The 23,168-nt window shown below is 43.2% G+C and overlaps 1 long non-coding RNA gene across 1 annotated transcript; it reads left to right on the plus strand.

Annotated features, from left to right (window-relative positions):
- Nucleotides 1–329: 329 nt before the first annotated feature.
- LOC309362511 lies at nt 330–21,177 on the plus strand. Its single transcript, XR_014164988.1, has 4 exons — nt 330–475; nt 16,414–16,464; nt 17,150–17,270; nt 18,560–21,177. It is a non-coding gene; the product is annotated as an uncharacterized lncRNA (long non-coding RNA).
- The last annotated feature ends 1,991 nt before the right edge of the window (nt 21,178–23,168 follow it).

Genomic DNA, 23,168 nt, shown 5'->3' on the forward strand with positions numbered 1-23,168 from the left:
AGAAAGCTGCAGCTAATATCAGGCGAGATGGACTAATGTTCTCATTCCTTACAAGGCAGTTTTGTAGCCTCGTCTTGCCCGAAAACAGCAGGAAAAGTCCCTAGACTCGAGCAGTCCACTGACAGACTGACTAGCCCACTTCTCCCCTAGAGGCTGGAGGTTTGTGTCCTTATTTGTGCCTTGCCCATTAATTACGTCTTATCCCACTCTAATCTTCTCTGAAAGCAGTCATGAGTGCCTGCAGGTGACCGGGTAGAAAGCAGCCCTCCCACAGTGGCTTTGCATGCCAATCTCCACCCCACAGCACTGGTGAGTCAGAGTCAGGCGGAGGGCAGTGGAGCTATTCTGCCCTTATGCTCCCGCGATAGTGATGCCCCTGGTTTGGTAATGGGGGAAGAATCATGTGCACCACCATCTTGGTCATCAGCACCTTGGCATTTCTGCTGCGCCGGCGCTTCTTCAACAAAGTCGAACCGTATGTCCTTCCTCCCTTCTTGTGCTGTAGAGAAGCTAGGGTAGTAGATGGTCAGATCTCAGGGAGAGTGTCTGTAGGAAGGATGCCTGGCTTGTAGTGATATGTGTGTGTCTTGTGCTTTTGTTTTGCTCTGATAATTGCTCTGTGACTACAAAGAGGACCGATTCACAAGTTTTTAATTTAAACTTTTCTTTTTACCTCTGTATTCTGTTTGTTGAGGCTGCAGTCTTAGCTCCACTCACCGGGTGGAGTAAGCCCCACTGCAGCTAAAATGATTCTATTTATTGCAGAGCTTCCCTCAAGCATAGAAGGATCACATCATATGTTGCCCCTATTTGAAGGATCTCACTCACATGAGTAAAAGGTCCGCGAGATGTGGGAATAATTCCGCCAGAAAGGATATCTGTGTGGCTCTTATGTAACACATCTGAAACCGAATCCAGTTTCTACTGCCCTGGGGGGACTCAGTGGCAGGGGTCCTGTGGAAATTTGTCCCCAGCCCAACACACCCCGACTTTAAATTCATAGGATCAAGATCTTGAATTTCCTGGTGGGCATTCTAAACAAACTTTTGGACTGTATTATCCATCACCTTTGGGTCCTTTTCATGAGAGTGTAGGTTATGCCTTTCATTTCATTTCAAAAACATGTGGAACAAAGAAGTTAGGAAGAGACGTTAAGGTGAACAGTTTGACCACAAAACATCTTTACACCCTTGCACAGGTCAATAAAAAATATGATTTGGTTTTTCTTTGCTTATAAATAATGTGAATTGGACTGGGGGAGAAATAGCACCGTTTGAGCAAGGCTGGATGTGGTGCTCTATGGATGAAGACACTTAATCGCCCCATACCTAAGATGGAATGTTCCGCAAGGCCTTTCCTCCTGTGCCAAAACATCAAGTAAAACCCTCCAGATCCCACTAAAGATAACAAGGCCTTAGAGTTCTCTGTCAGGCCGGAGGAACACATCCTAAAATGGGCCTCCACTTTTAAGTAGCTACCTTCCAAGATTCTTCAGCGGCTGGCAGACCTTGCCTTTTCAGTAAGAGATGGGGGTTTATTTATTTATTTTGCCTTGTTTCAATTGTATGTATTTACTTTCAAATATATAACCAGCCTTTCCAACGTAATTTGAGCCTTGGGTCTTCATGCCACACAGTAAAGAATAGTATATATTGCTTCCTCCTCGGGATGCCAATCACTCTGTTCTATTGCCTACTCCCAATTTTCCATTTCCGCTCCCCTCCACTGGCGGAGGAAGAGGGTGCTGGGTGTGTGGACTGCCCCAGGTGTCATCCCTGAGGGGGGTGACATCGCCCCCGCCCCCCTGGGATGCACATTGCCTCGCTCCCCTGAGCAGATTGCCCCGCCCCCAGGTTCACAGCATGTGACTGCTCCAGGTCTAGCTACCTCCACCTCTGCCCCCCTCCCCAGTCAAATCAGTGTCTTGTGCCCACTGACATTGCTCAGTCCTCTGTTTTGGAACATTGCTCAGTTTTTTCTTTCTTTTTTACAAAAGCTTGGAATTCCTACAAGCCTGCTGATACTTCCTTCTTCTGCATAGATGGCGCCATTTTGGCTGCATGAAGACGAGATCTCAGAGAACTGGGTTTGCTATTAGTAAATCATTTTGCAAGTCAAAAGAGGGCCAGGATAGGGAAATGTTGAATTAATCCTTCCCCCCCCCCCGAGCTTATTTACCTCCTAGCAACCTTGTACCTAGCATCACTTAGGAATTTCAGGAATTCTAAGAAGCCGAAAAAACAGAGCAGTTTTGTAATCAATGGTTAAAATCACAGTAGTTTTGAAATGTTTGGTCCGCCATCTTGATTCAAAATGGCATCCAAACATAGGTAAAAACTGGTTCCTCAAACACAGGAACCATCGTGCAAAATTTGACTAAAAGCAGTGCTTGTTTTGCAAGGTCCAGTCCACCTTTTTTATTCAAATTGGCATTCAGTTCCTCCAAACACAGATGAAAATCTGCTCCTTGATATCAGGAAACATCCTGCAGAATTTGTTTACGATATCCTAAGAGGTTTCCAAGTGCACGGCAAAGAAGCAATGTTTCATTATAGTAGATTTTATTTATGCTCGCTGGGATGTATCATTACAAGATTTCAATATTCCAAGGAAAAAAGAACAGATTCATCAAAAGCACATTTAAATTACATTTCCCCATCCCCAAAGAATCCTGGGAACTGTAATTTGTTAAGTGTGCTGGGAAGTGCAACTCTGTGAGGAATAAACTATGGTTTCCAGGGATCTTTGGGGGGTGGTTAAATGTGTTTAAAATGTCTGGTGTGTATGCAGCCTAGATTGGAGCTGGGGAAGCTGTGGCCCACTAAATGTTCTTGGACTCCAACTCCCATCAGGCATAGACAGCATGGCCAATTGTCAGGGATGATGGGAGTTGTAGTCCATCAAAATTCTGGAAGCCGCCTGCTTTCCCGCCCCTGTGGGAATTCCAAAATGCTGTGTAATTTTCTTAAAATTCTCCCTTAAAGTTCTAACTTTGGTATCTTAGGTCAGCAGTCATCCTTGGAAGCACCTGACAACCAAAGTCTCCCTTGCACATTGTACAGACAGGAAGGATGTAGGAAGTGGTGTCCCCAAGGACCTATGCTTTTCAACTTGTTCATATATCACCTGGAGTTAGGGGTGAGCATTGAGATAACCAAATTTGCTCAGGGCAGAACACCCCCCCCCAAAAAAAATTTAAATAAAACCAGAATAATTGCAAAGAGCTCCAAAAGGATCTCTCCGAACTGGAAATAAAGGTAAAGGTAAAGGAACTGACTCTGGGGTTGCAGCACTCATCTCGCTTTACTGGCTGAGGGAGCCGGCGTTTGTCCACAGACAGCTTCTAGGTCATGTGGCCAGCATGACTAAGCCGCTTCTGGCGAACCAGAGCAGCGCATGGAAACGCCGTTTACTTTCCCACTGGAGCGGTACCTATTTATCTACTTGCACTTTGACGTGCTTTCAAATTGCTAGGTTGGCAGGAGCAGGGACTGAGTAACGGGAGCTCACCCCAGCGCGGGGGTTCGAACCTCGACCTTCTGATTGGCAACTCTAGGCTCTGTGATTTAGACCACAGCGCCAATACATTGAGGCAAAATGGTAGCTTTTCAATTCCCCCAAAGAAGATAGGGGATTGTGGCTTTTCTTATTGTAAAATGATATTGGGGGTCAAGGCTACCACATCACAGCTGCATGGATGTTTTGAGTTGGTTTTTCTTTTAAGTTTAGTATTTGATCAATAGCTTTGTATCTCAATGGTCTATGTCAATATTTTGAATAATGTGTTATCCACATACTATCCGGTGGGTCATATATGCAAGATAATTGACCATTTTGTTTATAGTGAAATAAATTTTATTTATTTATTATTATTATTTAAAAAAACTATTAGGACAAAATATACTTACTTGACATATACCCGAATGGGGTCTGAACTGGCAGTGATTAACCAAGACTGAGACCTTGAGGTCATAGTGAACAGCTTGATTCCATATTAGGGATCATTAGAAAAAGGATTGAAGTGGAACCTATCAATGTCATAATGACATTATATAAATTTGTGGTGCAAACTACACTTGGAATACTACAGTTCTGATTGCTGAACCTCAGAAAGGATAGTGTAGAGCTGGAAAAGGGTTCAGAAAAGTATGACCAAAATCATAAAGGGGCTGGAGCAATTCCCTTATGAGGAAAGGTTAAAATGTTTTAGGATTTTTGTGCATGATGTAGAAAAGGGGGATAGAGGGTTTTTTCTCCTTGTCTCATGTTACAAGAATTTGGGGGCCATCCAATGAAGATGGACAATTCAAGACAGACCAAAGAAAGCGCTTCACACAACACATAGTCGAGCTATGGAATTAGATCCCACCGGATGAGATGGCCAGCAACGTAGAAGGTTTTAAAAGAGGATTAGACAAATTCATGGAGGAGAAGTCTATCAATGGCTACTAGGCAGATGACTATATTGTACCTCCACTGGCAGAGGCAGTGTGCATCTCTGCAAAGCAGTTGATGGGCATTACAAGAGGGGAGAGTGCTTCTGGACTCCTGTCCCGCTTGCAGGCATCCGATTGGCCACTGTGAGGACATGATGCTGGACTCAGTGGGCCTTAAGGATGATCCAGCCATAGGTTCTTACTATGTTCTTAATCTGGTTTTTAGAATAGAGCAGGGCTTACTAAATTTGTGCCTGTGGGCACCATGGTTCTCATGATATTTTCTCTTAGCGTACATGAAAGCTCTGAACCCCCACAGCGCTGCCCCCTTGGTCATGAGGCTGCGAGGGTGGCTATATTTGTCTCCCTTGGAACGTGTGTAGAGATGAAGGAAGAAGTTGGAAGAGTGATGTTCTTTCCCACTTCTTCTTTCAGGTTTGTGTGGGTTTTACTCGGCTGAAACACACACGTTAAAAGGAAACCATTATCTAAGGGCCTTCAGGTATTGTCTTTATTACACAGTCAGGATTAATTGTTTTCATGCTGCTGTTTGGGTCGTCACATGCGATCCTGCTCTCAGTATGGTTTGTCACATTGCCTGTGTGGTGTAGTGGTTAAGAGCGGTAGTCTCCTAATCTGGGGAACCGGGTTCGCGTCTCCGCTCCTCCACATGCAGCTGCTGGGTGACCTTGGGCCAGTCATACTTCTCTGAAGTCTCTCAACCTCACTCACCTCACAGAGTGTTTGTTGTGGGGGAGGAAGGGAAAGGAGAATGTTAGCCGCTTTGAGACTCCTTCGGGTAGTGATAAAGCGGGATATCAAATCCAAACTCTTCTTCTTCTTCTTCACTTCGAATCAGTGCATATCTCGTTGCATCCTGCTGAAATCTCACAACATTTTATACACCACAAATATTCTTGTTTTTTTTTTCCTTTTCTGCTTTTGTTGTGCTATAGCCCTCAGGATAGCAATATGTGGTAGCACTGGCATCAAAGAATGAAGCAAAGCAGAATAAAACTACCACTAATGCACTAGCAATGTATCAATAACATGTTGCAGAATATACCTGCAACAAAACACCCGTCTGGAGGGGCCCTAAGTCCAGCACAGCCTACTTAAAAAACAAGAACCAAAGCAACATTCTGTTATTTCGGTGCACTGCGACATTGCAGAATACAACCCTGGTTACAAGGCGCCTCTGCAGAGAGTGCAGCTGTTCTCTGCAAACAAGAGTCTCTCAGCTCAGGGACATGCAAATCTATTTTTCAGCCAAGCCTGGAGTCTGGCTGAAAGTGGGTAGGTGAAATTGACATTTAAAGAGCCGTAATACCTCAGCCAATTATCATCCAAAATTGGGTATAGTTGAGCTCAGTTGCATAGATGAGATGATAGCATGTTCCTTTCAAAGGGAAATTAAGGTGCAGCCGCCATTTGTGTGTTTCACAGATTAGCAAGCGAGAGGTTAACTTGGGTTTTTTCAGTTTGCGTGTATCAACAAAATTGGTCAACCAGGAGGTTACAGTGGTACATCGGGTTACATACGCTTCAGGTTACATATGCTTCAGGTTACAGACTCCGCTAACCCAGAAATAGTACCTGGGGTTTTTTTGGAAGCCGCCCAGAGTGGCTGAGGAAGCCCAGCCAGATGGGCGGGGTATAAATTATTATTATTATTATTATTATTATTATTATTATTATTATTACCTCAGATTAAGAACTTTGCTTCAGGATGAGAACAGAAACTGTGCTCTGGTGGTGCAGTGGCAGCGGGAGGCCCCATTAGCTAAAGTGGTGCTTCAGGTTAAGAACAGTTTCAGGTTAATAACGGACCTCCAGAACGAATTAAGTACTTAACCCAAGGTACCACTGTATCAGTTTGCCTTGCAGTGCTGTGGCTAGTTAAATAGCAAAGCCCACCGAAGAAGTTGTTACTTGGGAGTACCAGGAAAAGGGAGCGTAGAGCTGTATGGTGAAGCCAAGAAAGAGGGAATTCAGTGGAGAGGAAAGGGTAGTGGAACATCTGTTTTGCATGCAGAAAGTCCCAGGTTCGGTCCCTGGCATCTTCAGGTAGGGCTTGGGAGAGATGCCCTGGCTGAAACCCTGAAGAGCTGCCATCAGTCAGCATGCAGACAATACTGAGCTACATGGACTGGTGGTCTGACAGTGTAAGGCGCTTCCCTATGTTCCTATATGGGCCTGTAGCTCATAAGGAGGCCTTATGTGCACTGTTCCATCCTTCTCTCTTTGTGTGAGCTTCCACAAATAGTTTGCAGGGTAGTTGTGATGGGTGTTAGCAGCAGCTAGCATTGGAACTTTATCAAGTTGGATGTGTGTTCACATCAGAGATCGCAGATTGTTTCTCGTTGCTTCTTTCCCCCTTTTTATTTTCTATTGATTTTTTTCAAAATTCTCTCTTCCCAAGAACTCAATATACATGGTGGGGTCTGGTCCTAGAGATTTGGGGAGCTGCAGATTAAGCCAAATACTGTACAGTTTCTGTACAGAGTCTAGAAATCTCTGTTTTCATTCTCTCTCTTTAAAGGAATTCCTGGTCGAAGCCCAAATATATCTTGTGGGTGGCTAGAATCGAGTCCCCTGCCCCCACCAGACCAAAAAAAGAGAGGCATTTTGGGGAAATCCAGCATCTTGGAAACGTTTTTATTCAGAAAGCCCTTTTATGAACAGTTTCTTTTCTAATTTTAAAAGCTGGCTTATACGCCTATAGGTGTGTATATTAAGAAGTAATTAAACGGAGTTTAGTATGCAATGAGTCCCCAGCAGATTCCCCCCAAGACAAGGCTGCTTCCAGGCAATCTGTTCATTGAGTCTTCCTCCTGATCTGTTTTGCTAGGAGATTAGGCAACAGTAGCTATTTAATGGGCATTTACTTTCATTTGCAGCAAAAAATGTCACCCACCCTTTGAAGTGCATTTTTTCGATCATTTCCTGTTTTCCTTTTTGTATGCCGCTTTGGGAACCAGGTGGTGGAAACATCTTGAAAATAAATAATGAACTTTGGCCAGCATTTTAAATCCGAGTTGCCAGGCTCAGTCATAAAAATGGGCCGGCAGAACATGTGCAGGCAATGTATCCATGCCTCAGAAGCAGAACTCGGAATAGAATCTCACTGTTGCCGACACGCTAATGTGTTTTCCATCTGTATGAAGCGCAGCCCGCTATCAGTCACACAGTCAAGAGGCATATTTCTGAAAGATGAGCAGGCAGCCAAGCACATCTCCTATTAAGCGAAGAGTGATGTAACATAGAGCAGTGATCCCTCTGCAACATAAATGCCTGAGCTTCTTTTGTTGCTGGTACATAACAGAAAAGCGGCAAGTAGCACTTCAGTCAAAGGAGGACTGATGAGCATCATTTCAACAAGCGGAAGAACAATTAGGGGACATCAAGATTCTCTTGTACATTTGACCCTCTTCAGATCCTGCGGTCTTTTTATATCATGTCGGCTTTGGGTGTTTCTCATGGACTTGGCATCAGGTCTCAAATTTCTTTAATGCACACAGAGAATGTCTGCAGCTTCAGACATGAGAGCAGCGGCTCAAAAACAGCTGTTTAATAAGCCAGGTAAAATAACTTCTATATATCTATAAAAGCCTGCTCTCATGGTACTGCTACACTCTTTCAACAGAAATAAAGGCAAAAGAGAGTTATTCAGAAAGGACCGGGCTAAATTCTCTGCGGCTCCTGTTGGGTTCTTGGAATGAAGTTTGCATGTTTGCAAACAGGGATGCAGGTGAGAGGGGTAAAAGTTGCCCCTTCATCTCAATACTAGGGTTACTAGGTTCAAATCCCTGTGATGGGATGAGCTCCCGTTGCCCTGTCCCTGCTCCTGCCAACCTAGCAGTTTGAAAGCACGCCAGTGCAAGTAGATAAATAGGTACCGCTGTAGCGGGAAGGTAAACAGCGTTTCCGTGTGCTCTGAGTTCCGTCACGGTGTTCCGTTGCACCAGAAGCAGTTTAGTCATGCTGGCCGCATGACCCGGAAAGCTGTCTGTGGACAAACGCTGGCTCCCTCGGCCTGAAAGCAAGATGAGCACCGCAACCCCATAGTCGCCTTTGACTGGACTTAACGATCCAGGGGTCCTTTACCTTTTACCTACCTTTACTAGGGACAGCAATCAGGTTTTTCCTGTTTCCCCGTTGGTGCCACCCAGGATTCTACTTTATTTTTTTATTCTCCTTAGTGGAAGAAATCACTGCCATTCACTCTTAATGAGGAAAATTAAAGCACTGCATTGGCAGACACTGTTGCAATGAGGGCAAAAACTGTCCTTAACCCCTGGCAGGAAACTCATCTTTCCGGCTGTTAATCGTGTTATAGGAGAATAAATGTTCATAAATGTACAAGGCAAACACACATGCATAAGTATACTGTCTGAAACAATGCAGGAGAGCAATCCTGAAGCCATTTTGACTCTCCCAAATTTACTTCAAATATTTCCCTGCAAGGAGGAAGGAAATGGGAAACGCTTTCCAGTTGTCTTTGGACTGTAGGGGCTTACACCTCCGTTTGCAAATACAGTCTGCCAAGCATCTGTTAAGCTGAGCAAACTATCAACTAATAATAATAATAATAATATAATATACGGTAATTTTTATATTCCGCCCTCCCCAGCCAAAGCTGGGCTCAGAGCGGCTAACAACAGTAAAAATAACACAGTTTACATAAAATCACAATCAATTAATTGAAATACATTCTAAAATCAATTCATTCTAAAATCAATTCAGAGTCAAATTAATGGCAACCATTGGGCTAGAGTTCTATAAAGATTACAGAAGGAGGGGGTCAGACTGTGCCTTGGCCAAAGGCCTGGTGGAACAGCTCCGTCTTGCAGGCCCTGCGGAAAGATGTCAAGTCCCGCAGGGCCCTAGTCTCTTGTGACAGAGCATTCCACCAGATCGGGGCCACGGCCAAAAAGCCCTGGCTCTGGTCGAGGCCAGCCTAACCTCCCTGTGGCCCGGGATCTCCTATATGTTTTTATTTGAAGACCGTAAGGTCCTCCGTGGGACATACCAGGAGAGGCGGTCCTGTAGGTACAAGGGTCCTAGGCTGTATAGGGCTTTAAAGGTTAAAACCAGCACCTTAAACCTGATCCTGTACTCCACCAGGAGCCAGTGCAGCTGGTATAGCACCGGGTGAAAGTGATCCCACAGCAAGGACCCCGTAAGGAGTCTCGCCGTGGCATTCTGTACCCACTGGAGTTTCTGGGTCAGTCTCAAGGGCAGCCCCATGTAGAGTAAGTTACAATAATCAAGTCTGGAGGTGACCGTGGCGTGGATCACAGTGGCTAGGTCAGGGTGAGAGAGGTAAGGAACCAACTGCTTAGCTTGGCGGAGATGTAAGAGATTCAGGAACTAAAGTATTTACCATCACAAAAGAATGGCCAGAGTGCCCAGGTTGAGCAATGATTGACCATTATCAGGTATCCTGGCAGACAGGTTTTCTGCTGTAGACCACCCCACTGTGATGTATGTATAAGGTTTTAGGGGGTGGTCTTGAGCTACAGGGGAGGCAATTTCAAAAGTCTGCGTAAGAGCTTGCACACCATTGTTCGGGGTTCCTCTCCTCCCTCCTTGCGGGGGCGGGGAGTGGAGGACCCTGTTGCAACAGTTTAATAAAGATCATGCTTACTAGCTGCTTTGTTTCTCAATATTCTCTGGCTGACTTCTGTTATTTTATCCTACCGATAGAGAACCTACATATGGACTCTATATGGGCTCTTGGATACCCCATAAGGGATAAGGGAGCAGTTTTTTCTTATATTAATCCTTTGCGTCTTTCCCTTCATTGAGAGCCTTTGACCATTTTGCTTCCCCAAAAGCCCAGAAATGAAGATGCTTGAAGTCTCCGCTCACATGAAGGTGTGACACCTCTGGGCTCTGGAAAGTAACAACCAATCGGAATGGTCACCTATTGATTCCTCTGCACAGAAAGGAGTAAATTATCCTTGCTGGACAATTGTAGAAGTGTGTTTTATAGGCATATAACTAAGGGGTCTAGATTCTAGAGTTTTGCATTTTCAAACAACTATTCTGCAAAGCAATTAAATTATACGCAACACTGTACACTGTTAATCAACTGTCTTTTGTTTTCCAGTTGCAACATTGGGATTTGATGGTAGGGCTATGCATGTAGGGTGACAAATGAGTCACAGGGCAGTTGTTCTTAGGACACAGACTCTACCAGAGAATAGGATATTGTGATAAAATATTCAGAAGATATGTACAATTCTGAGGGGATGGGCTCTCCAGATGTATCCTGTGCTATAGGGAGCCTCAGCAACAAATATTTGTGAGCATCCACCATTATAGAAGATACTAGGAAGGATGATGCCTTTGAAATGTCAAATCTCTTTTCTATATGAACAGTTAAGAATATATAAGGAGAACAGAACAGAACAGAACTGCTATTATAAATAACTGTTCTTGAAGTAAAGCAAGCTGGCAGACTAAATATCTACATTAGTCTCAGCACTATATCCTGTGGTAGGTGGAATGTAATAATAAAATGTCTGCTTTTGCACCATGCAGATAAAAAAAAGCCTATTTTCAGAATATAATATCTTATTTGAAATCAGATAATAACCCCTCTAGTTTCTCTGCATATCTATTAGCATTCTAGTTTATTGCCTTAAGTTGGTATGAACACCTTATATTTATCATTGATTTTAAATAAGAAACCTTAGCCACCCCTTCCATTCATCTTCACAGTATCTCATCTTCTGTGCATTTTGCTCGGCAAAGAAACAAACAGCTGTATATTATGTTCAGGGACAGAATGTCAGTCAGATGTTTTGCCCCACTAGCCAAATACCTCATCACTATCCATAGAAGTGATACCTTTGTGTCCAGGGCACTTTTAGAAGGTAGGCTGGAGTCAGGTTGCAGACTTTTCAGCATGTTGAAGGCGATATCACAGGGGCATTGTTTGCTGTGCTCTACACACTGAATGACTCCCACTTAAAACTTTGGGAAAGAGGTTTTGAAGCTTTTTGCAGGCTTGCCCCCCAAACCCTGCAAAACCTGTTTGACCACATAGGAAATGTGTTTGTGGGGATGAATCATTTAGCAAGGGCTATGAGTCTTTTATCAAACCTTGAAATCTGTTTAGAGGTTTTCTTTATAATTAAGCGGCATACAAATGCTGTTAAAAATACTTTCTTGGAAAGTACTCCTCTTCTCCAGTCTTACAGTGTCTGCAAAGTTACATTTATTTGAATATTCTCTCTCTCTGTGCACCACTTTTTGGTAAGAGAAACATAACATGACAATATCCCATTTCAATAAAATGAAATCAGTTAAAAGAGCAGTTTAAGATAACTCGCAATTCACAAACCATACCAGAATGAGGTGAGAAACCTCCAGTGTAAATATTCCACTGATGGTGAAAGAGAGTTCACCATCTCTTTCAAATAAAAAGTTTAATAATAATAATAATAATAATAATAATAATAATAATAACAAGAAGAAGAAGAAGAAGAAGAAGAAGAAGAAGAAGAAGAAGAAGAAGAAGAAGAAGAAGAAGAAGAAGAAGAAGAAGAAGAAGAAGTGGTGTTAGGGAGTGTTGGGAATCAAAGATAAGATTTGGTCAGCTTGACATTAAAACTTCAATTTTAGAAGGCAGCAGGGAAAATCAGCTTCTACTTGTTATTGGTTGTGTATAATCCGGAAAGCTCTCCCTTCTCCCATCCTGTTTACAATACATAGCTAATTGCTGATCATTCTGATTTGTGTATCCCCAAGGGCCGTAAGGGAATTTCCAAGTTCCTGGCCAGACTTAACTATTGAGAGGTGAAAAATAGTGACTCTTCCTGCAATTATTAATCTGAATGAGCATGGGGAATGGAAACCTCAGCCTGTTCTAAACTTTGTGGATTGGCTTTTGTCACAAGCCCTGCCACTTCCCAGTTTCTATGACTTTATATTTTAATCCTCCAAAAGTTTGGATTGGTTCATATCAAAACAAGGCGAAAGTGGTTGTCCTTTTTGCAGTCTTAATGCTGTATCAGTTTTTTTTAAAAAAAGGTACAACAAGACCAGCAGATGCCTCTCATGGTGTTGAAATTTACATGGTGTGTGTATAAGTGTACATATCTGCCCAAAAGCAGCCCCAGGTCAGAGATGACTGGGAAACCATGTGGACGTTGTGCCATTTTGGACGTCTGAAATTCCTTGATCAAAGCATTTTAGGAACATGTAAGCCTATGAAGTCCTACTTGGTTATTCTACACAAGTGAAGCAGGAAAGAAAGAGACTCACTGCAGTCGTCCTTTGTTTGCTAAATCTGATGATATGGGCACTTTTGCTTCTTTTCTGCAATATAATATTGCATTCCGTAAGAGTTTGTTTAAAGAAGATCATGGAAGAGATTTAGGTTTTATGAAAGAGACTGTCTAGATTGCTACACTATGCAAAGAAAAGAACTTTATCTCCAGAGTGTCCCCACCACACTGTGGCACGTGATTGTTCCAGGTTTTTAGAGGAAAGTGCCAAAAAAGAGAAATATCTCACAACTTCCAGTAAATAGTTCTGGAGGTATTTCTCTAATTTAGCATTTCATTCTTGGATGCTTCCTATTCTAGTTGTTGCTGGGTTTTTAAAAAAAATTTTTTTAGAGTAGCCTGTTTTAAGGTTTTGAATCCAGGATTGTCTGTCTCCTTGATCCTTGTAAACAAAGGCTGATGAGGAGAAATAGCTTTTGCAAACAGATAAAAGTGGCGGAAGAACAGGGCTGGCAGGAGTAATTTTGCTGCCTGAGGCAGAGGACAAAATGGTACTCTGTCTTCCATGTAACTGAAGTCAACAGAGAGGTAGGGCTTGCCCACATGTGAGTAATATGTTGCTGCAGAGACACTCCTTTTACCATTGAATTTGCTTTTAGTGGTCCACACAATGTTCTCCAGTTACAAAGCCAATGCTTTATGGCCATACCAATGGGAGCTTCAGTGTGTTGGATCAATCCTGCTGAAAGTTCAAGTCCGTGGCTCAAAATGAGTGTGTTGCAGGACCGCCCCCCCCAATCATTTAGTTTGTACAAACTCGACACACACACACGACATACGCGATGTTTCTGTTATAAATTCATAGAAAATCAACCGTACATCGGATCTACACCGTTCCACTTTTATTTTGCTCCATGAAGAAAAGACTATCAAAGGGGGAAGGTTTGATACAGGGCGGTCATAATCCTTTGAGCGTACCAACACGTACTAAGGAGCACTACCCAGTTGGCATGCCAACCGTGATGGTCCCAGGCAGAAGACCATCAAGGTCACAAAGAACTTGCATATGGGAGGGGATTCATCATGGACTGAGGCCAAGGGCAATGATCAGCTCTTCCCTCTGGGGGCAGGATACTGTAAACTCCCCTTTGTCTTCTGGAAAGTACTCATGGGGAGGGGGAAAGGAGGGACCAGCCAGGTGACAAGATACTCAGGTTACCTCCACAACTCCTCCCGTAACCCCTCCTTTTTGTGATGTATCAATGATGTAGTCGTGATGTAGTTATGATGTACTCTTTGGGGTGTAACATGGGGATTAGTAGTTAATAAAAGTTGGGGTCTTCTTTTGTTCAGGGCTTCCATCATGTTTCACCTGGTGGCAGGTGGGAGTCCTGTTGCGACAGTCTTCAATAAAGACCAAGCCTACTGGCTGCTGTTTTGCTCTGGTATTCCTGGCTGGTGTCCTTGTTTTTTGTCCAAGGGAGCCCTCAGATTTCTCCGTTAACAGTGGGATGGAGCTGGTGGAGGGGAGCATCATGTAGATTAGGGCCAAGTACTTTGGGGCAAGGAGCTGCAAATACTCATTAAATGTTCATCACATTTAATGGACAAGCACATCATTGACTATTCATTTAATAGTCTAGCTGTAGAATAGCATCCTACCATGCCACTGGGCAACAGGCTAGCTTAAGGAGCGACAGGAAGGCATACTCAACTCTCTTCCCCCAAACCTTCTTGCTGCTGCCAGCCTCCCAGTACCTGCCACCTGAGGCACCTTGTCTCATTCTGCCTAATGCCTAATGGCAGGGCTAGGCCTGCTGAACAGGCTTGGTAAAGAACTTTCCCTTCTGTGTAGAATCAACTAGGAATTTAAAGTAGAAAAATTCTTCTTCTTTTTTTCAAAGACAAAGAACCTTACAGTTGATAAAGCAGAGGAAGCAAAAACTCATCAGCAACTGATCATCTGGAAAAGTCCTAGCAAAAGAATGATGAGAATGGGTAGTTTTTGATTACTTCTGACATTTGAGCTGTCATAGGATTTTCCAGTTTTATATTAAACCATTCAAGGAAAGGAAACATTTCTTTGATCCAGGATTCCCCCCCACCCATTGATTTCCATATGCATTTGTCATGGACCCATAATGAGTAATTTGTGATTCCTTAATGCATAGCAACAGAGCTCATCTGTTGAGAGGAAAGGATTATTAGGCAATCTGGTACAAAGGAAAGACTGGTTTAAACGAGTTCAATTAATGCTGGTGTGATAGGGGACATCCGGCTGTGCTCTCAGCATAGTGGATGGTCATGGTGCTAGCTGTTCCTCTATGAATCCAGCAGACTGTGGAGCTTGTCCCCCCCCCCCTTTCATGGACTCCTGTCATTAACATATACTGCTATTTTTCTTTCTGCGATCTTAACATGTGGGTCACAACTCACCTACCTAGAAATATACTTTGCCCCTTCTGAACCCCCGCCTCAAACAAAATTCTGGTGCTGCCGCTGGCCATGTTCCTGCCATGAAACAAACCAGTCTTGTTGTGTGCAAACAGCATTTGAGGCCTCAAGAGGTAATGCTTTACATATAGGCCAAGTTTTCATATAAGGTTCTCATATTACTGTGTTCTGTGTCAGTCACCTGGAAGAATCAGCTCCTCTGGTTTGAGAACCAATTCTCACATTTAGAATCCTGCTCCATCCTCAAGAATGTGTTGAAAGAATGGGGGAAGGTACATCTGTTGAGGAACATGCCATTGTGATTCAGGATGGTACACAGAGTGTTAAATCATTTCAAGTACGTGCCATGGAGACCAGGCACTTACTGGGGTTCAAGGAGGCTATTAAGTGGCCCTGAAAGAGCCAGTATCCATCTTGGCTCTATAAGGAGACCAATTAGGTTGGAGGTGGTGCATACTGTCTCTGGTCCTGCATCAGGTAAGAGTGCAACACCTGTCCTCCACCATTCCGTACTTCCTTGCCAAATGGCCCACTATGAAGCTGGCTGTGGCTCTTAGAGATGCAAAATGGCCATTTGGAGAGCTAGAATGAGCCAATGGCTCCTGGGATTTAACTTGATGTTTCAGTTTTCTCCAGTGCTCAGTTTATATTTAATTTTTGGCACTCTTGTTTCCCATATAGTAAGCCACAGATAGAGCATCCCTATGGGCTTGTGTTGTCTTTCACAATTAAAACAGACAATTTGGCACTGACTTCAGTGAGATATGAGTTGTACTCAGATTCTCATTTACAGTGGGATAAAGTGGGGGTGGCGCTGTGGGTAAAAACCTCAGCTCCTAGGGCTTGCCGATCGCATGGTCGGCGGTTCGAATCCCCGCGGCAGGGTGAGCTCCCGTCTTTCGGTCCCAGCTCGTGCCCACCTAGCAGTCCGAAAGCACCCCTAAGGGCAAGTAGATAAATAGGTACTGCTTTATAGCGGGAAGGTAAACGGTGTTTCCGTGTGCTGCGCTGGTGCTGGCTCGCCAGAGCAGCTTCGTCATGCTGGCCACGTGACCCAGAAGTGTCTCCGGACAGCGCTGGCCCCCAGTCTCTTAAGTGAGATGGGCGCACAACCCTAGAGTCGGACACGACTGGCCCGTACGGGCAGGGGTACCTTTACCTTTACCTTTAAGGTGGGGGTTGCCATCTGGTCCCCAACCTGAAGAAAGGGTCTTCTGCTTCTAGTTGCTGCCTTGGAAGATGTATCTGAGTGAACTGAGGCTCTTTTGCTTTCTATCTTTCAGGGAAGGAACAGAAGGAAGCAAGCAGGAGCTTGGGTCAGATCCCCCGCCAAGGTAATGAAGGATGCTTTTATGCAAATCTCTCTTTCATTTCGGGGAGCTTTGCACAGTTGAAGTTCCTGGTGGATTATAGTTGTAATCAGTTTTAATGCAGCCATTTCTACTTTCTTTAGTTCCATGGTCTTAGTTAAAGATGGATGGGGCAATCCAAAATACACACAACTTTGTGGGAGGCTGAACCGGGTGGGGGTGTAACTTGAAAAAAGAGACATTGCACATACTTTTGTAAACCAAGAAATCTTTTTAAAATATACTTAAAATAAAGAAAAGAACATCACTTCCCTCTCCGTCCACTAAATGTCCAGGTGAGCAAAAGTGCCCCCTGGCAGGATCCATCTTAGCAGCTACAAGAGGAAGGTGTTGGAACAAGTTGTTCCAAGGGCAGGGAGTGGAAGGAGCTAAGATCCACTGGTTTCACTGCTGTCACATGATGGCATCAGGCCTGATCTCACCATTATTGCTGAACCAGCTCCAGGTTAGTACAGTAATCTTCTTGGCCCCCCATTCTGCCCTGGCCACTGTGTGTCCACCATTTTGGACAGGGGTTCATACAAGGCCGTACATTACTCACACAGAATTGGCTAAAGGATTACAACTGGAAGGTTTTGTCTTACAAGGTGAGGATGATGTACTGTAATGATGGCAAGCTACACAGTGTTTTGTTTTTTGTTCTGTTCAGGGAAACCAGAAATTAATCTCTGGTTCCTGTGCGAGTCAATCTGATCAGAGATGAGTGGAAGAGAAAGAATAAGTACCATCACCAGCTGATGGAAAATTCACTGCCTTTTTGTAATACAATGGTAAGTGCGTGGGAGATATAGGGGCAGTGGAGAAGAGGGCCTCCAGAATGGGGTCAAAGTCCAATGAGTCTTGAAATTAAATATGGACTGATAAGTAGGGCTGCCATATGTCTGGGTTTCCCCTGAAACACCCGGAAATTGGGCTTTGTGAAAGGCATCTTGGCGGATTTTTGCCAAGTTGGCAAAATGTCTGGGAATTCCCAGATGTATGGCAAGTGGGGTGATGTTTAACAAACAAAAAAGCCGAAAAACTTTGTCGGGATTTTCAGTTTTTGAGGTTTGGTTTTTGCTGCCCAACTCTCCATGGAACTCTGAGTCCCCTAATGATCCTTAAGCAATAAGTAACAATGCATTTCTGCTTCAACCCAATAATTCCACTCTGTTTTCAAAGACCATAGGAGCACAGGATGCTACCTTATCCTGAGTCAGACCAACAGGCCATCTGGTTCAGTGTTGTTGACACTGATTACCAGTAGCTCTCCAGCATTTTACACAGGCCACTTTCCCAGTTCTACCTGCAGAAGCCGGGGATTCAAACAGGAATCATATGCATGCAGAACAGATGCTCTACAGCTGAGCAATGGCCCTTCTGGAGAGTCTAGAAATCAGTGGATGGATACTAGTCTAATTCAGAAAAAGTCTAGCCATTACATCTTTATAAAGTGAGAGATCACTTATTTTGTTTTTACTTAGGCTGCAGTCCTGTACATATTTAGGAGTAAGTCCCGTTGAACAAAATTGGATTAACTTGTTTAGCATTGCACTGCTGTGCATTTAGCGTCACACAAGCAACAAGTACTTTTTTAAAAATAGCCATGTTGTACCACTTGACAAAGCATTAGCAGCAGTAGCAGCTATATTTGGTTGCTAGTATCGCAGCAAATTTCTGGAGCCCATTATTCCTCCACTGCCCATTCTAATACAGTGGTACCTTGGTTTATGAACTTAATCCGTTCCGGAAGTCCGTTCTTAAACCAAAGCCATTCTTAAACTGAGGCACACTTTCCCTAATGAGGACTCCTGCCGCCGGTGCCCTTCCACTGTTTGGCTTCCATTTGTAGACCAAGGTAAAGTTCACTAACCGGAACACTACTTCAGGTTTTGCGGAGTTTGTAAACCGAATAGTTCGTAAACAGGGCTGTTCTTAAACCGAGGTACCACTGTAGCTTAAACCGGATGAAGCTATGACTAGGCCAGGCTCTGTAGGGAAAGGGTACTGCTCAAAATGATTCTGTGTCACAGTCTGCACAGGCCTTTGTCGTGTCCTCACATTTTGCTTTGCCTTTTAGGTTCACTCAGTCACCTCCCTGCTCAGGTCAAAAAGCACAGGTGATGCCAAAGCCTCAGCTTGCCTACAGGAATGTTTAATGTCAAGCTAGTTACAGAAGTCCAGAATGGTGGGCTGGAGGAAGAAATGTTGAAGGCAGCCAGCTCTGTTTTAATAACTCCCTGTAACCAAGGTGGGCCACCTTTTCAAGTGAGTCTTGGGAAAGAGGAAATGAGGTCACCTTGGAAAACATGGTGGCTGAGAGGATATGGCACACAGCCTGGTAAAAGAAATCACCCCCATGGTATCAGAAGCCACATGGAAGTCTCTGAGATCTTATCTCAAAGTAGTAAGAAGCGGCACCTGGAAGAAGGTTTCTCCATTCCCTGAATTCAGGGAGCTACACGCTGTGTACAAAGATGTTAATACTATTTTCTTCAATGGTATTTTTTTCAATAACTCTTTCGTTATTGGATCAGAACAGTAATAGGTAATTGATCACACAAAAGGTTTGACAAACTGGGTGAAGTATAGGTTGCATTTTCAATTGCACCCCACAGTATGATCACATGCTTTTGACAAAATGAAGTTATTCCAAATTTAGGCCTAAAGCATGGTTTGGTCTTACATGCATGAGCACGAATGGATTCTCAAGATTGCACATTCCCAATGTACCCCCTCTCATCTTGTACAGTACATGACAATTCTCTTCCTCCTTTCTTGGTTTGGGCACAAAATGCTAAGGTGAACTATGGTTTGGTCTTACACCTAGGTTCTCCATATCTTTCATGTTTGGCTCTGAAACTCAGCTTCCTTATATATAGGAACGATACTTGATAATTACCTACAGAGATTAGCATTGCTCATCATGTTCAAAGTATTGGCATGAGTCCTGTCAGTATTTAATCAGCAGTCATAGGTGTAAGCCTGGCTTTGCAGTTTTCAAAACACACATACAGTTCAGCAAGTCAACTCCTGGATCATCTTATACTGTATTTCCCCCCATATCTTCAGGTAGCCTGTCCAAACAAAATTTAAAGCAGCAATTGTCGGGCCGTCTGTTGCTCACAACAGTAGCTGGCAGGATGCTTTAAACAGTGGAAGTGCACCCTCTTCATCTTCCTTATGCTTTGCTCACCACAAAGGAGGATTTTGGGCAGCACTACAGAAAGAGTGAATGAGATGAGAGTTCGGATTTCTTATTCTGGATTTGGAAATGCAACATGAGGAACAAGAGAAAAAACACCCCTTCAGCTTCCATGCTGAGGTTTCCACCGGCAGGCATACTGCAAGACATCTGGGGTTGCTCCGGAACCTGAGATGCTTGATGGGGGTGAAATGAGCTGAGTAGCTTGGTATTGTACTCTTGTCTAAACTGTAGGCTTTCTAGGGGAGATTGACCTTGGTGCAACAGTACAAATCGTTAACAGCATTGAAGGCAACTTCAAGAAGTGACTGATAGAAGTTTACCTTTGAGTTTCCTTCCGTGAGCTTCCCAACTTCTCCTTTAACTCTGGGCTTAGATTTTTTGTTTGTTTGTAATGACTACAAAGTTCTTTTAATCAGATTTCCTTGTCCCTCCTGGAGCATTTAATTAAGTCTTTACAACCCCCTGCTCCATACTCCTAATGATGTTTTTCGGTCCGGAAATAATGTCTCTCATCAAGGGGGAGCAAAGTCGCTACTCTGTTGGGGCCTTTTCCATTTTTGCAGCTGATTACAAGCAAAAAAAGGAGGACACAGAAGGCACACCTAATTAGAAATAGATTGGGTGAAGGAGCCAGAAAGGCAATTGCAGGCTTTGAGGAAAGGCTATGCAAATGAGGGAGTAGAAGGCTGAGCTGTGAAGGCCGGACAAAGAAGTTTTATTTACATGCTGCAACAGGGTCTTTTCAAGCTTGTAGACTGGTATCCTGTGGCATCTTCTGTTATGTGACTTTTCTCCATATGTCATAGCTCTCTCACACTTTTATCTGCCTCATTGATATTACATATACACACACACACAATGCAGATTAATAACATGGAAAAAAACATTATACAAATTAAGTAAAAGTGCACAAGTTTAATCTTGGCTATAGGTAAGAAATCTGCTTTATATTGACCACTTCTGGTGAGATAGCTCCAAGGCGTTTTCTTAGAATAAGGTTCCTTATATAATCAGTTTGTTGATCAATTCTTTGTTGATCAATGTTTCGTTTGGATTTTTGAGCAGAGTTAGTTTTAAAATCAAACTACAACCTGATGTGAACTAATCAATAGTGGTAATAAAAATATAGCTGTCAACTAAAATATAGATTGCCTATAACAGGCGTAAATCTACAACATTATCAATAGAACATGGAGAATTGCCAAAATGGCAAAGAAAACAGAATACCTGTATATAATGATAGGCAGCTTTGATAAATCTTGACTTCATGTACTGGCTGCATGAAAATGAGTTCAATTTGTTAACATATATAAGTGTTTTCCGTTGTCTACTTCATAAACTTGTATTTGTAATGTTGTATAATCAGTGTCTTTTTCTTCTTTTGTACTCCTGCATTTGAAATAATGACTAAAAAGAGACGTGAAAAAAGGAGCAAAACATCTGATATTGCTCCAGAATTTTACATCCATTAAAGATTCATATGGACCAAAGGGGTGCTGTTTGAATCATAACTTATTTAATCCGTATCTGTCTTTGTGGATTAATTTATTAATCTGGTTGTACGACTGACTTGCTTGGTCAACAGAATAGCAGGAAAAGCCAGTCATATATGCTGGGTCTCCTCCACACGCAGCACTCCTTTAGAAGATAAATATCCCAAGACTTGGAAAAAGGCTCAGAGATTTCCATGGAAGTTGATCCTCTGGGGATTCTGCCCTGCGTTATTTTGTCCAGCTGTAGCCAGAGGCTGAGCTAATATTGGGTGGATTTGTAGATGAGAAGTATGTGATTAAGGGTTTCTGGCCCACCCTGAGCACTTACTGTCTGGGCTAAGATTTGTGATCATCCCAGAAGGCCTTTCATGGGTGGGAATGGGAAACAGTTCCATAATGTTATATTTCCACCACTCCCGTCAGCCAAAACCACAGGCAGTTTCATGAGAAAAACGAAATTGATTCGGATGGGCCTGTAGGCCTCAGATGAGAAGCTCTCGCCATTACTCCATGTTCTCCTCAAGGGCCCTCTTCTGACACCCATTGGGCCTGTGTGGAATTCAGAAGACTTCAGTGAACTACTCCTAAAGAAATAGGCCATAGGTACTAAGCATTCCACCACCACCTCAGAGGTCATTCCAGGATCAAATCAGAAACTGGGATGGCTTCTCTAAATCAGGGACGTCCCTGGAAAATAGGGACACTTGGAAGGTCTGCCAAAATGCACTATATCAAGGGACATTGCTCTACAATAGTGTGTGTGTGTGTGTGTGTGTGTGTGTGTGTGTATTAGACAAAATAGAATCCATTGGATGTGCATATTGGAAGAACTTTGCACTAAAAGGATGCTGAATTTTCAAGAGGACTTGTTTAATTTAAAAAAAAATGCAAACTGATGTGGAGAACTTTAAGATTAGAAAAATGAGAAACTGAAATGGAGATATTTGCTTCTTTCAATCTGCACTGCTTTCCTGGTGCTTGAGCACTCCGGGTGAGTAATGAGTATTAGATCATCCTTCATCACTAATTAGAATTATTCCAATATATATATAGATCAGGACATGTACACAGTCTCCAAGACCAGCATCTCTAGTCATCAATGCAGGAAATACCTTCACAGTTCAACTTCATTCTCGAACCCTAGCATGTTAATAAATCATCTACATATATCACCCTTCACCTGAGGATCACAGAGACCACCACTACACATAATGTTGTCTATCAAAAGACTATTCCAAATACATTGTCAGTGGAACTGTATGCCTATTTACTCACAAATAAGTCCTAATGAGTTACTCCCTTGTAAGTGTATATAAGATTGAAGCCTGTGGTTTCCTTAGAGACAGTGCTGCTTGCTTTAATTAGCATATGCTTCTCCACAGCTTTCAGTCTAAAATGTAAATATTCAACCATTATTTAACAACTTGTAAAGTAAATAGGTAGAGAATCAGCATCCTGGGCTGTACGTTGCAAAAACAGAAGCCACCACAATGATTCCCACTAGTGGAATGGGGCTTTCCTCCCCTCTCCTCCCCCTACATCGCCTCACACTCTCCCCAATTCTGCTCTGGAGGGTTGGGAGAACCCACAGAATGGTGCACCGGGGACTAAGAAGAGGGGAGTTTGTTCCATTGGGAAAGCAGAAATGCTTGCACCAACGGAACAATCTCATTAGTCCCGTGTTGAATACAGCCCATTCAGAATGGCTGACTTTTTAAAAAATCCCCACTGAGAAGAACAGCCTTTCTTTGTCAAAAGGATAATTTTTGAAGGTGGGGTTTTGCCTTGATCAATTGGGCTAGTCATGGCACCAGCAGATTTGGCAGCCTGTTTAAATTATCTTGACTAGCCCGCCTTTCTAATGATTATTTTGTTTTATTTTAATGGTACTCTAGGTTTTATTGTAGTTGCACGTTGTCATACACCACCTTGATAGTTTATATGAGTTTGGGGACTGTCAACAAACAAACAAACAAACAAACAAATTG

The sequence above is a fragment of the Podarcis melisellensis genome (assembly GCF_964234715.1).
Source record: "Podarcis melisellensis genome assembly, chromosome: 2".
Taxonomy (NCBI): domain Eukaryota; kingdom Metazoa; phylum Chordata; class Lepidosauria; order Squamata; family Lacertidae; genus Podarcis; species Podarcis melisellensis.